Source organism: Myotis yumanensis, unplaced genomic scaffold (genome assembly GCF_028538775.1).
Source record: "Myotis yumanensis isolate MYYU_CA2020_CCGP unplaced genomic scaffold, mMyoYum1.0.hap1 SCAF_18, whole genome shotgun sequence".
Classification (NCBI taxonomy): Eukaryota; Metazoa; Chordata; class Mammalia; order Chiroptera; family Vespertilionidae; genus Myotis; species Myotis yumanensis.
The window spans coordinates 21418759-21430853 of record NW_027223769.1 but is presented as its reverse complement, the minus strand read 5'-3'; positions in this window follow the sequence as shown (position 1 = coordinate 21430853).

Below are 12095 nucleotides of genomic sequence, written 5' to 3'. Positions count from 1 at the left end.
ATGGCCATAGAGGAAGCACTTTATCTGTAAACTCGTGTTTATTTTAGGCACAGTCCCACAGTAAAAGAATATAAACCCACTAACAGCTTCCGAGGCTTCATTACCCTGATGGCTGTTCCAGAATCCCTGTCAGCAGCAATTAGCAGTCACGGCTGCCTCACCAAGAAGACAGAGGGGATGACCTGAGACCCTCCATGATGCTGCATCTCTGGGAGGGAGGAGCTCAGGTCATAGCTCAGCATGCCCTGGGAGTTTCTAGCTAACAAACCAGAGATTCCAGGGAGGCATGGAGGCACAGACCGAGGGACTAGCAGCATATTAAAGAAACATTGATCATTGTCTTCCCTTCCAGAAACCTCATATCACCACTGTAGGATCGTTCTTAGGTACCCAGAGCCCTGAGCTACCCCTCCTAATGTCCTGACACCTCATGTCTCTTCTTCTCTGCTCAAATCCCCATCCTGCCCCATCCTCTCTTACCAATACTCCAGGCCTGACTCCCCCAAATTATATTCAATTTCCACATCATAAATCCTATCATTAAAATTTGAAAATTCCATATTTCTCCTATTAAGTGTATTCAAAGCTGTTATCTTGTTAATATTCCTTGAAGGTGAGATTCTCATCTCATCTATTAATTTTATCCTTGGCATATACTACAGTATGTGACAACTGCTGTGCAATAAATATTACACTGAGTAAATGAATTAAGTAATTTTCAAGTATTCACAGTTAATGAAGATGTGTGAAGGCCTTGCACCATGGGAGGCCAGCACAGTCCTCCAACCATCCACTGATAATGCCCTGTTCAACCTGGTGAGATTTGGGATAAAGGAAAGATTTGAGATACAGCTTGGATGACTACTTCATGCTGTGGTATAGGTAGTGGAAGAGAAAGGGCTACCAATAGAGATGGTATCACTCTGAGCTTTGCATGTTGAGAAAACAAAAATAGGGTAGCCAGAATTTAATAACTGAATGAAGTCCGACACTCAAAACCACACCACTCACTCATGCCATCTGGGTCCTAAATTACACACTGGTCCACTAGGAATGTACTCTGTTGCATACAATTCCTCATGAATTTTGCCTTCTGTGTTCATGAACTCAGTGAGGCTCCGTTTTGGGAGATTCCCAGCACTCTGCAAGGGGCCACCAGGTGGGTAGCAAAGCTCTGTGCAGCAAGACGAGGAGGGGAAATCATAAAGGAAAGATTTGGGGATGGCTGGCCTAGGAGACCACGCTCCCATAACCATGGCTGATTGCAGAAGGACTAAGGCCACCGTGATAATCCTAATCTTTTCTTTTCTTCTCTAAACAACGGTCACTGACAACACACAAATGAAATGATTCTTCCAGAAGCACTGCGATTCTCTGAGTTGCTCCCTACCCAGATCACCTTCGGAGAAGTAAATGCACCAATAGCACAACTCACCTTCAGCCATGTAATACTGTCTCTGTCCATGAATACAGGTCAAGTCTAACCCTTAATGGGAGATAAAAGAATAAAAACTCCAGATATTTTATAGATTTTGACATTTGATAAGCACCACACCTCAGATTATTCTGTGGAAGGCATGGGTTAAGAGTTCTCCTTTTATCTCCTTCCTTAGTTTGGCTAGTTACATTCCTCAAAGAACATGGTAACAAGCATCTAAACTTACCTCTCAACCTACTTCCAGAGAAAAGGGAAGGCTAAGGTAATGCTACATTGGCTCAAGTTTAGGCCCCAAATACCAGGTGCTCTTCTTGAGAATGTAATTTCTAACACAGCAAGTTGCTGGGCAAAACGGCTATTACTCCAAAGAGAATTCCTCATGTGGTTCTTGTGTTTGACCTTCAATTATTATATACTCGTGAAACCTTGAATTGTGAAGAGTCATAATTGATGTCATGTATTTCACAGAACCTCAAGTTTAACTTAAGTCGTTACAACTAAAGATCTATTTTTTTCTAAAAAGATATATATGTAACACATATTCCTGCCCACACTGTAAAAGCATAAAAATAGAAGATCAAAATGGTGTAGGTCTAGATGAAATATAGAAAATCTTAGTCTAATATAATTATTCTGATTGATAATTTTTTTTTTCCAGATGGACTCTTTAATATCTATTAACTGATTAAGGAAAGCGTATCAGCTCTTCAAAAGAGATATTTTCTGCTGCTAAATTTTAGGCTAGATCATTAATGGAAGCCCGACAATTGCACATTTACGGGATGTGCCATTAGAGAATCTGATAGGACAGTCAATAAAGGAAGCCCAGGAATGAGAAACACCCAAGTACTCAAAGGTGGGGTTGATAAGAGAATTCATCATATAATTACAATAATGTAATTTTACCATTCGTATTTCCTATTTTTCACCCACAAATGTGCAGTGTGGAAAAATTAAATAGTATATCAACAAGAAAGTTTAGTTCTGAGCAATTAAAAAAAATTATAAAAGGACATTTATTAAAAGCCAGGGGGTTTGTGATTGTACTTTCACTTCTCAGCATGGAACCTTGCTTTCGAATGTCCTTTTCCCCTTAAGGGATCATGAATGATTAAAAACTTGGTAATACAAAAAAGAAAATCAATGTTGAAACACAGAGAGGAGAAATGCTAGCTAATCAATACTTTGTTATCGTTTACATAAAATATAATTTCTTTCTTTTTATTGGCCTTACATCCGGGGACATATCTTTGAATGGGTCCCAAGTTGTGTCCAACATGTGTGTGAGGATGGGTTCTCTCAGGCTACCTGGTAGCTCCTGATAAAACAGAATTAAGGCTGCGGGGGAAAGGCGTCTAACGAAAACAAAAGCACATCCCAACAGGACACAGCGCCGACGTTTTAATCTAGATCCCTGTGGTTGTGCCACCTGCTCATCAGGGCATGCTCCTTCAATTACATTCCATTTCTAAAGAGAACCTAGTTAATTACAATATGCATCGTGTTTAACTTCTCGAAAGTTTTAATATCAACAAAAAGTTGTAATACAAACAAAATATGATTGTAGGAAGCTTCTTCCCGGTCTCTCGGGCACATCTAATTACAATATTGCAAAAAATGAAAGGAGAAAAGCCTAGCCTAGGGTTGTTTAATATGCATCTTAAATCAGGGCCTGCATTGTTTGGAAATAAAGTTGAAAGCTGCGAAGAAACCTGAGATTTCTCATCTGAGACAGTGAAAGATTTCAGAAGCACTTGCTTCTAACCAACATCCTTTCACATACGTGAAAGCCAAGTTTGTGGACAGATAAGAAATCTTTAAGCAAACCCTAGAGTTCAGTACTGTAGCACTACATTTAATGTTACTTTAAGGGTAGGTTCTATTTTGTTTTTCCTCCTGGGATAAAATTAGCTGGGAACTCGGCAATGTTTTTGTGGTTTGAAGCCTTATCTTTGTCTATTCTTTGTACTTACAGCTGTGGTGGGGGTTCCACTCTAGGTTTGTTCCATGAGGAGGAATAAGAAACAAGCAAACAGAAGCTGGTAAATCAGCTTACATCTGGGATTCCAGTGAGGATAAGTGAGCACAGTGAGTGAACTCTTTATTAGGAGAGAAAGTTCCCAGCAAAGGGCTGAGCCCTAGGAGGCCTCACATAAAAACCACTGACATCTTCCTTAGCATATTCCTGGAAGCAAATAGGTCAACTGAGCTGATATGTACAAAATCTTCAGATATAAACTGAAAACATAGTTATTTCTTTCTAATGGCTCACACGTGAGTATGAAAATGTTAGCAGGCATTTTGGGAACGGACTGTTCTTTTGAAAGCATCATTCCAGCTTTTCAGGGGCCACGCTTTTGTGCCGTCAGATAAAATGAGAGCCAAGAACGTCTCTAGCATCAAGGGACACAGCAGGTGGAGCTGCTTTCTTACTATTCAAAACTTTCCTCATCCCATCCAGGTAATGAATCTGTAGTGACACTGTTTTTACACTACTAGATTAAATCGTGCGTGTGTAGGGTCCCCTAGGCCTAACCTGCCATCAGGGCCATGTTTGTCACCCCGGGATGCCTTGCGCTCCATGGACACTGCCAGCGCCTGGCGACACTCCCAGCTTGCGCCCTTCCCCCGCGTGCCGCCTCCCCTGCCCCAACTCCCCCACAACCTGAGGACCTGCGCCTGCCCGCCATGCTGTACCCTCTTAGCAGCACGCGGGGGGTGGGGTGGGGATGAGGCACCCCCCACTGCCAGCCCCGCCTTGCCATGCAAGTCACAAGTCTAGGCCGGGGCCTGGGAGAGGTGACCTTTTATGATATAGACGCCTCTATTGCTAGAACTCTGGGGTCACTGGGAATTTTTTTTTTACCGAGTCTCAGTGGTGTTTTGGGTGTAGCATTGTTACAACTGGGAAGAAGTAAGAAAGCTTTAACCCACTCTTTACTTTTGAGTGCGAAACATCAGCATATGTTCATAAATGAAACAGACAAGTTCTACTCAGTTTCCCCCCACAGGAAGGGCGTGGGGTTTTGTGGTGCACTGTCCCAGCCTCTGATGGCTTGGCACCAGACATCTGCCAGTGACCACCAATAGAGGACAAGCATTCACGCACTCAACATAAACTGCATGCGTACAAGTGTGTCAGCTATTCTCTTTGGCTCGAAGGAGCATTCAGTACAAATCTATTCTACATGCACTTGTCAGAAAAAAGGCACAGAGGTGGTTCTCAATGTGTCCCCTCCCAGGTCCCATAATTTAACATCATGGAATCAATTCTCTCCACTTCCATGCAAGTTTTGATACTGCAATGGCTGTTTAGTGGCCACAAATGATGCATAAGGTAGATTTTCTTTGGATCCTAGACCTTTGTCCTCTTAGGTTTTCCATGTCAAAGAGCCAGATGCTATAGATTTCCTTTCTCTGCAAATTAAATGAGTTTTCTTAATAAGAACGACCTGAAGAAGCACCACATCTTGCTACTCTTTGCCTCTATCAAAATCTCGTTTTAGAGTTTCCCCTCATATCTCTTAGGCACATGGGTAACGGAACAGCATTTGGGAGCTCTAGTAGTTGCCATTGGTGGCCGGCATGTATGCCCAGGCCTTACCACTTCTGTGCACGTCTGAGGCACCCACACCCTGACCCCTGGAACCTAAGCATATGTTATATTACATGGAAAAAAGGATGCTGCAGATATAATGAAGGTTATGGGCCTTGAAACAGGGAGATTATTCTGTATTACCTGGGTGGACTAGTCACATGATCCCGTAAACACTGAGAACTTTCTCCAGCTGAAGTCTGAGAGAGGGAGCAGACAGTAAAGTCAGAGTGACTGAAAGCATGGGAGTACCTTCACCTACCATGGCTGGGGGGAGCTGCATGGAGAATCTGAGCAGGAATGGGGGCAGTCTCTAGGCGCAGAGGACCTCAAGGAACTGAACTTGGCCAACAACCTGAGTGAACTTGGAAACAGGCTTATCCCTGGAACCTCCAGGAAGAAATGCAACCTAACGGACACCTTGATTGCAGCCTGGGGAGACTAAGCAGAGCATTCAGTTGAGTTAAACTGTACCTGGCCTTCTGACTTACAGAACTGTGAGATAATAAGAGGGGTAGTTCTAAGGTACTAAATTTGTAGTGACTTGTTATAGAAAACGAATACACAGACCAACCTCCAGTTGCCAAGGCCTCTTCGCTTTCTCTGTCCTCCAGAGCCCACCCTGCCCTAGAGGATGCAGGACAGAAGGGCCAGGGAATTGATGGGTAGATGGACAGTCAGAGTTGGAGGGCTACACACCCTGCACCATCAGTGCGGTGGCGTCCAGGTGTGCTCCTCACTGAGACCCAGGGTTTCCTGGCAGAGTAAGCTCCCGGGGCATGCTTGATAACGCTTTTCTTTTTGCCTTCCTTCCCTTCTCATATTTTTTCCCTGATCTCTTCTGATGTTTCTTGGAATCAATTTCCAAATAAACAACATGTCTCAGGGTCTATTTCTGGGGGGACCCAAACTAAGGCAGCACTATTCTTCTTATCTCATCTTCTCTGTAAAATTAAATCAACTGATAATTATGAGAACATTAAAACAGCAAAGTTTCCCCAATTGGTTATTATATATCTTCACTATGGCAATCACTTTATATTCATCATCTGAGTAACCTCTCAAAAAAGACAAAACAGAAAACAAAAAAAAAATGAGGTCAGAACTGGATTATCCACCACTGAGTAGACAAGAAAATTGAGGTTTGGGGTTGGTACATAACTACTGCTCATGATTTCACATGTAATGCAAAGAAAGAGATTCACAACATATCTGTGTGATTCTAAAACCCCTGCACAATGCTATTTAGCCTTTATCAGGCCTTCCTTATTTAGTGTATAAGCTATTCGATTTATAGGATTCATTCTGTGAAATTCATTCCAACAGGTCAAGTGCACCATGTACGGAGAAAGCAGCATTTCTCAATGTCATGAAACCCTGCTGAAGAAACGATGCATTTGACCACAGCTTTAAGGGCTATGCCTTTTTCACTGCTCCACCCTCAGCAGCCAGCATAGCTCCTGACACATTACCTACGCATGTCTCCTGAATATATGAATCCATAATCTCCTCAATGGATCATATTTCCTTTGCTTAGTGACCCTGTTAAGATCTCTTCTATCTCCTCATTTTCATGTTAATCAGTCTTCTGTCTCCAAAGGCTCCTCTTAGGAAGTTGAAAGACTGCCTTGCCAGGCCAGTGACTTACATTTTCCAGGTTGTACGGGGCTGACCTAAAGTATCTCGGCTAAACCCGAGTGCAGACGGGAGATATGAGGAGCAGCCAAGCATAGGTACCTCTGCTCTTTTGTATGGAGACTCTTTCTGCACCAGTGTATTCCCAGAGGCTCCGCGATAGCAGTCCAGATGCTAGCTCAACACTGATATGTGTTATTGTACTGCCTCATGTAATCTCTCATAAGCAGCAGCCATGAGTGGATGTCAGAATTGGGGAAGATCAAGCAATGAAATGATTTACTCAAGATTGTCCATTCAAACAATGGTAAAGCCATATTATCCTAATAACTTGCCCAATTTCTCCTCGTTCACGGCTCACATGAAACACCAAAATGTGCTAAAGAGTTTCTGTTTTGCCGAGACCGGTTTGGCTCAGTGGATAGAGCGTCGGCCTGCGGACTGAGAGGTCCCAGGTTCGATTCCGGTCAAGGGCATGTACTTTGGCTGCGGGCACATCCCCGGTAGGAGATGTGCAGGAGGCAGCTGATTGGTGTTTCTCTCTCATCGATGTTTCTGACTCTCTGTCTCTCTCCCTTTCTCTCTGTAGAAAATCAATAAAATATATATTAAAAAAAATAAAGAGTTTCTGTTAAAATTTTTTTGAAGAAATGATACTGCACAAATTCTTAATGTCCACACAGGGTGTTTTCATAAGGAAAGCATATGGGGCCCTACTGTCATTTCTCCCCTGAATCAGACATGAGAAATTATTGAAGGTAGGAGTATAAAGTGTTATCGTTTAGAAGGAAAAGAGAGACAAAACTAAGAAAAACAGAAAACCAGCTTATGTGGAACAGCTTTTATAAAATACTAAGCACAGCACCAGGCAATAGTACATGGTCCATAGACGTGCGCCTTAGTTATCTGGTATTTCTTTTTATGATGGCATGCTAATAGTTTACGTAGTGATGGACAGGCAGTGCAAATGTTAAAATGGCCTCACAGAGCTTGACTTCTGAGTCCCACGGGACAGATGGGCCCAGTGCACAGAGATCTACCTGCTTGGGGGCTCAGCTCAGCACCCACTATATTTGCAACTTTCACAGATGCATTAGCTTGGGCTGGCATAACAAAATACCACTGACTGGGTGGCTTAACTGACAGAAATTGATTTTCTCAGCCTTCGGAGGGCTGGAAGCCTGAGATCAGGGTGCCAGCAAGGTTGTAAGGTTGTGTTCTACCGGAGCTCTGTTACTGGCTTGTAGATGGTCCCCTATGTCCTCACCTGGCCTCCCCTTGATGCATGCACATGAAGAGGATGATCTTCTCTCTCTCTCTCTCTCTCTCTCTCTCTCTCTCTCTCTCTCTCCTTATAAGGTCCTAATCCCATCACGGTGTCTCGCCCTCAATGAACCATGCCAACCCTAATTATCTTCCAAAGACCCCATCTCTGAATAGAATTACTTTAGGGGTTAGGGCAGGGGTGGGCAAACTTTTTGACTCGAGGGCCACAATGGGTTCTTAAACTGGACCGGAGGGCCGGAACAAAAGCATGGATGGAGTGTGTATAGGCGGAGTGTGCTCACGCCATTGCATCTGCCGCAGCACTGAGATAAATCTCCTGAGCTCTTCCCACAGGAGTGTTTGTGTGAACTAATGTAAATTCAAAGTAAACATCATTACATAAAAGGGTACGGTCTTTTTTTTTTTTTTTTTAGTTTTATTCATTTCAAACGGGCCAGATCCGGCCCACGGGCCGTAGTTTGCCCACGGCTGGGTTAGGGCCTCACGTATGAACTTTGGGTGGTCATACACATTCAGTCCCACACTGAGTTCAGAGCAGATTTTCAGTTTCAGTTTCCCCACTAACATGGGGCTTCAGAACAGGAACACAGTCATCTTCTTCGGGTTTTTCTGAGAACTGTATAAAGTGGCACATGGTTGTGGACTCCTGGGAGTTCACGCATAATGGGAGATGGATAAACGGCAGGCTCCCTGCCCTGCCTCTGGGATTTTGCACCGTTAAACCCACTGGCTCCTCTCACATAACAGGTAGATCAGTAACGCTTAGCCAAGGAGGGCCACATTCATTTCCATATTCTGGACCTCAGCTTCTCCATCAGTATAAAGAGTTCAGATCAGAGGTTTCCCAAAATCCCTACAGTTCTAACATTCTCTTCCAATGCTTGTTTCGTGTTCTTACTGGTACTGAGTTCTTAAAGTAATTGATGTTTTACCCAGTATGCAGAATTTTAGTAACAAGAAAATTATAAAATCTAATTAAAGCTCTGAAAAATACACTTATAACCAGCTTTGATTATGCTATTATTCATTACAAATTATAAAAGATATATTCTGATATTTCTCACATCTTTTCTGATAATTTTCATCAGAAGCTATCTAGTACTTATTAGAATGGTTCAGTGCTAATTTCATAAAATATAATGATTAGCTATTGATATTCAGAGGGCTCTCAACAGTAGGACCGTTTAAGCAAATTATATCAACCTAAAGAACTGTGCTAGTTTTGCTTTATTCAGAAAACAAAAAAATATTAAAAATTATTTTTAGTTATCAATTATGTAAGAACAAAATAAAGAGTAAAAGGAGAGAGGGATGTACACAGAACATTAAGATTGAACAAGGGTCTATCCTAAGCTCTGTTACTTCTGAACAATGTGGTAGAATTGGCTTCATGATGGACCAACCCACTGTAATGAACATTAGTCGTAGATCAATAAGTCACAATCTTGGTAGTGTGCACTGAAGACTGAAATTACAAGCACAAGCGTTCCAATTTCTCCACAACCTGACCAATTCCTGCCTTTAGTTTTTTGGATAATAATCATCCTAACAGGTATGAGGAGACATCTCACTGTAGTTTTGATTTGCATTTCCCTGATGGTTAGTGGTACTGAATATCTTTTCATGTACCTGTTAGTCACGTGTATGTCATCTTTGTAGAGTGTCTAGTCATGTCTTTAGCTCAGTTTTAATCAGATTATAGAATCTTGTGGGCTTTATTTTTTGGCTTTTGAGTTGTAGGAGTTTCTTGTATACGGGAGTGGGTAAAGTAGGTTTATAATTGTTCATATTGATTAACACAAATAAATAATGCAATAATTAATTAATAATACAAAAATAAACTGTTTCATGTACTCAAAACATAGACCTACTTTTGCCCACCCCTGCATTTAAAAAATTAACCCCTTATCTGACATATGGTTGGCAAACATTTTCTCCCATTACACAGTATCTTTTCACTCTTCTGTTTCCTCTGCTGTACAGGAGCTTTTAGTTCAATGCAGTCCCTCTTGCATATTTTTTGCCTTCCGTGCCAATGTTTTTGTTGTCATATCCATGAAGTCATTCATGGAAATCAGTGTGGATATTTTTTTAATGATAAATACAATTACTGTATGATCCAGAAATCACACTTCGTGCATTTATCCAAAAGAATTAAAATCAGCATCTCTAAAATATACTTAGCACTCCAATGTTCAATGATGCACTAGGGACGATAGTCAAGATGTGGAAATATCCATTGATAAACAAGTGGCTAAAGTGAATGTGGTAAACATACAATGGGATATTATTATTCAGACTTCAAAAGAATGCAAATCTACCACTTTCAACAGTGCGGGTGAACCTGGAGGGCATTATGCTAAGTGAAATAAGCCAGTCACACAAGGAAGGGAGGGCGTGAGTCCATCTATATGAGGTATACAAAACAGCCACACTCACAGAAACAGAGAGTAGAATGGTGGTTACTGGGGGCTGGGAGAAGGGAAAATGGGGAGGTACTAACCAGTGGGCATAAAGTCTCAAATACGTAAGATGAGTAAGTTACAGAGAACTGCTGTACAACACTGCCTCTATAGTTCTATAACAGTACTGTATTGGACACTTAAAATTTTGTTAGAGGGTGAATCTCATGCTAAGTGTTCTTGCCACAATAAAATAAAAAATAATAAAAGACTAAATTTAGCAACTAGTAGGCTAAGACTTTGAACATGACCTTGAATTAAACAATAAATCAGGGAAGAAGTGAGAGAACTAATTGCCTAATTAATAGCTTCAGAAGTTTTTATTTTATTTAACAATACTCCTCAGATACCCCAGCAGTAAGCTGGCATGATCATGGAGGAGGATGGCAAGTGCTTTTTCCAGTTTTGCTCTGTATACTTTTCAACTGCTAAAATCTTTTAAAATTATCTACCCAAGCATGGCTTGTGGAGAAGAGATAAAAAGCTAAAAACGGGAAAAAAACACATTATGCAGCAGAACTCATTTGAATGATTTATTTTAAAATGTTACTGAAGAAAAGAAAGGAAATTCTTTAGTACACAGAATCTATGTCTGAAATCCTTTGGGGAGATACAAATTTATTTTACTCACATAATCTGGGCAATAAAATTATGGCATAATCACACAAACATTTTATGAAATAATGTCTGGTAACTGAGGAATGCAAATCACTAGGCAATTTCCAGATCTCCATATTATTTGCATATTTAGAACAGGCTACTTCTAGAAATCTATTTTGCAGAAGGATAGGATGTGTGGGCACACACACAAAACACTGGGAGTTATTGAAGGATTACTATGCCTCTTTCTCTATCTCATTTAACACTCCGGTGTGGGGTGAATTTCCCGCCAAAATATAAGATGGCGCGGGCAATTATTTAGGTTTCCCGCGCAAAATCAGGGATTTTTATGATACCTATTACCCCAATGGGTATGAAACGGTTCGCATACGCAGGTAGGTATCTTTGTGAACGGCAAACAAACAAATATTTGGTAATACGCAGTTACAATCGGCCCGAGTTTACACGTTTCCCGCACTCCACCGCAAATCTATATGAATCGAGTTAAGACGGCTCCCGCGGAGTACGCGCAATTCACGCGAGCCGACTTAACTCGTTTCCCCCACTCCAAGTGTTAATACAGACAAGTATCCTTTTCTACAGATTACTCCTCTTCCCACCAGGGACCCCACATAACGATTCTTGGGGGGAAGCCATTTAACAAGGAGAGGAAGGCATGTGCTTCACTGTCCTGACCATGATGTCTAGAAAGCAGTGGTACCATTTACAAAAAGAGGACAATTTGGAGAAGTCCTAATTTAAGAAATAATATAAAGATGTGGAATGCTATGTGTCAAGTGATGTGAAGTCATCCAAAATCTGATTTCTAGAAATTAAAAAAAAAAATTCCTCCTTCTTAGGACTGCTTTTGCTGTGTTGCATAGATTTTGGGTGGTTGTGTTTTCATTTTCGTTTGTCTCAAGGTATGCCGTAGACCAATTCCAGCATTTATGCCGGGGTTCTTGTCCCAGCAAAGGTATCTTTTGATTTCTCCCTTGATCTCATCGTTAACCCATTCATTGTTGTTTAGCGTGTGTGTGAGTGAGTGAGTGTGTGTGTGTGTGTGTGTGTCTGTGTG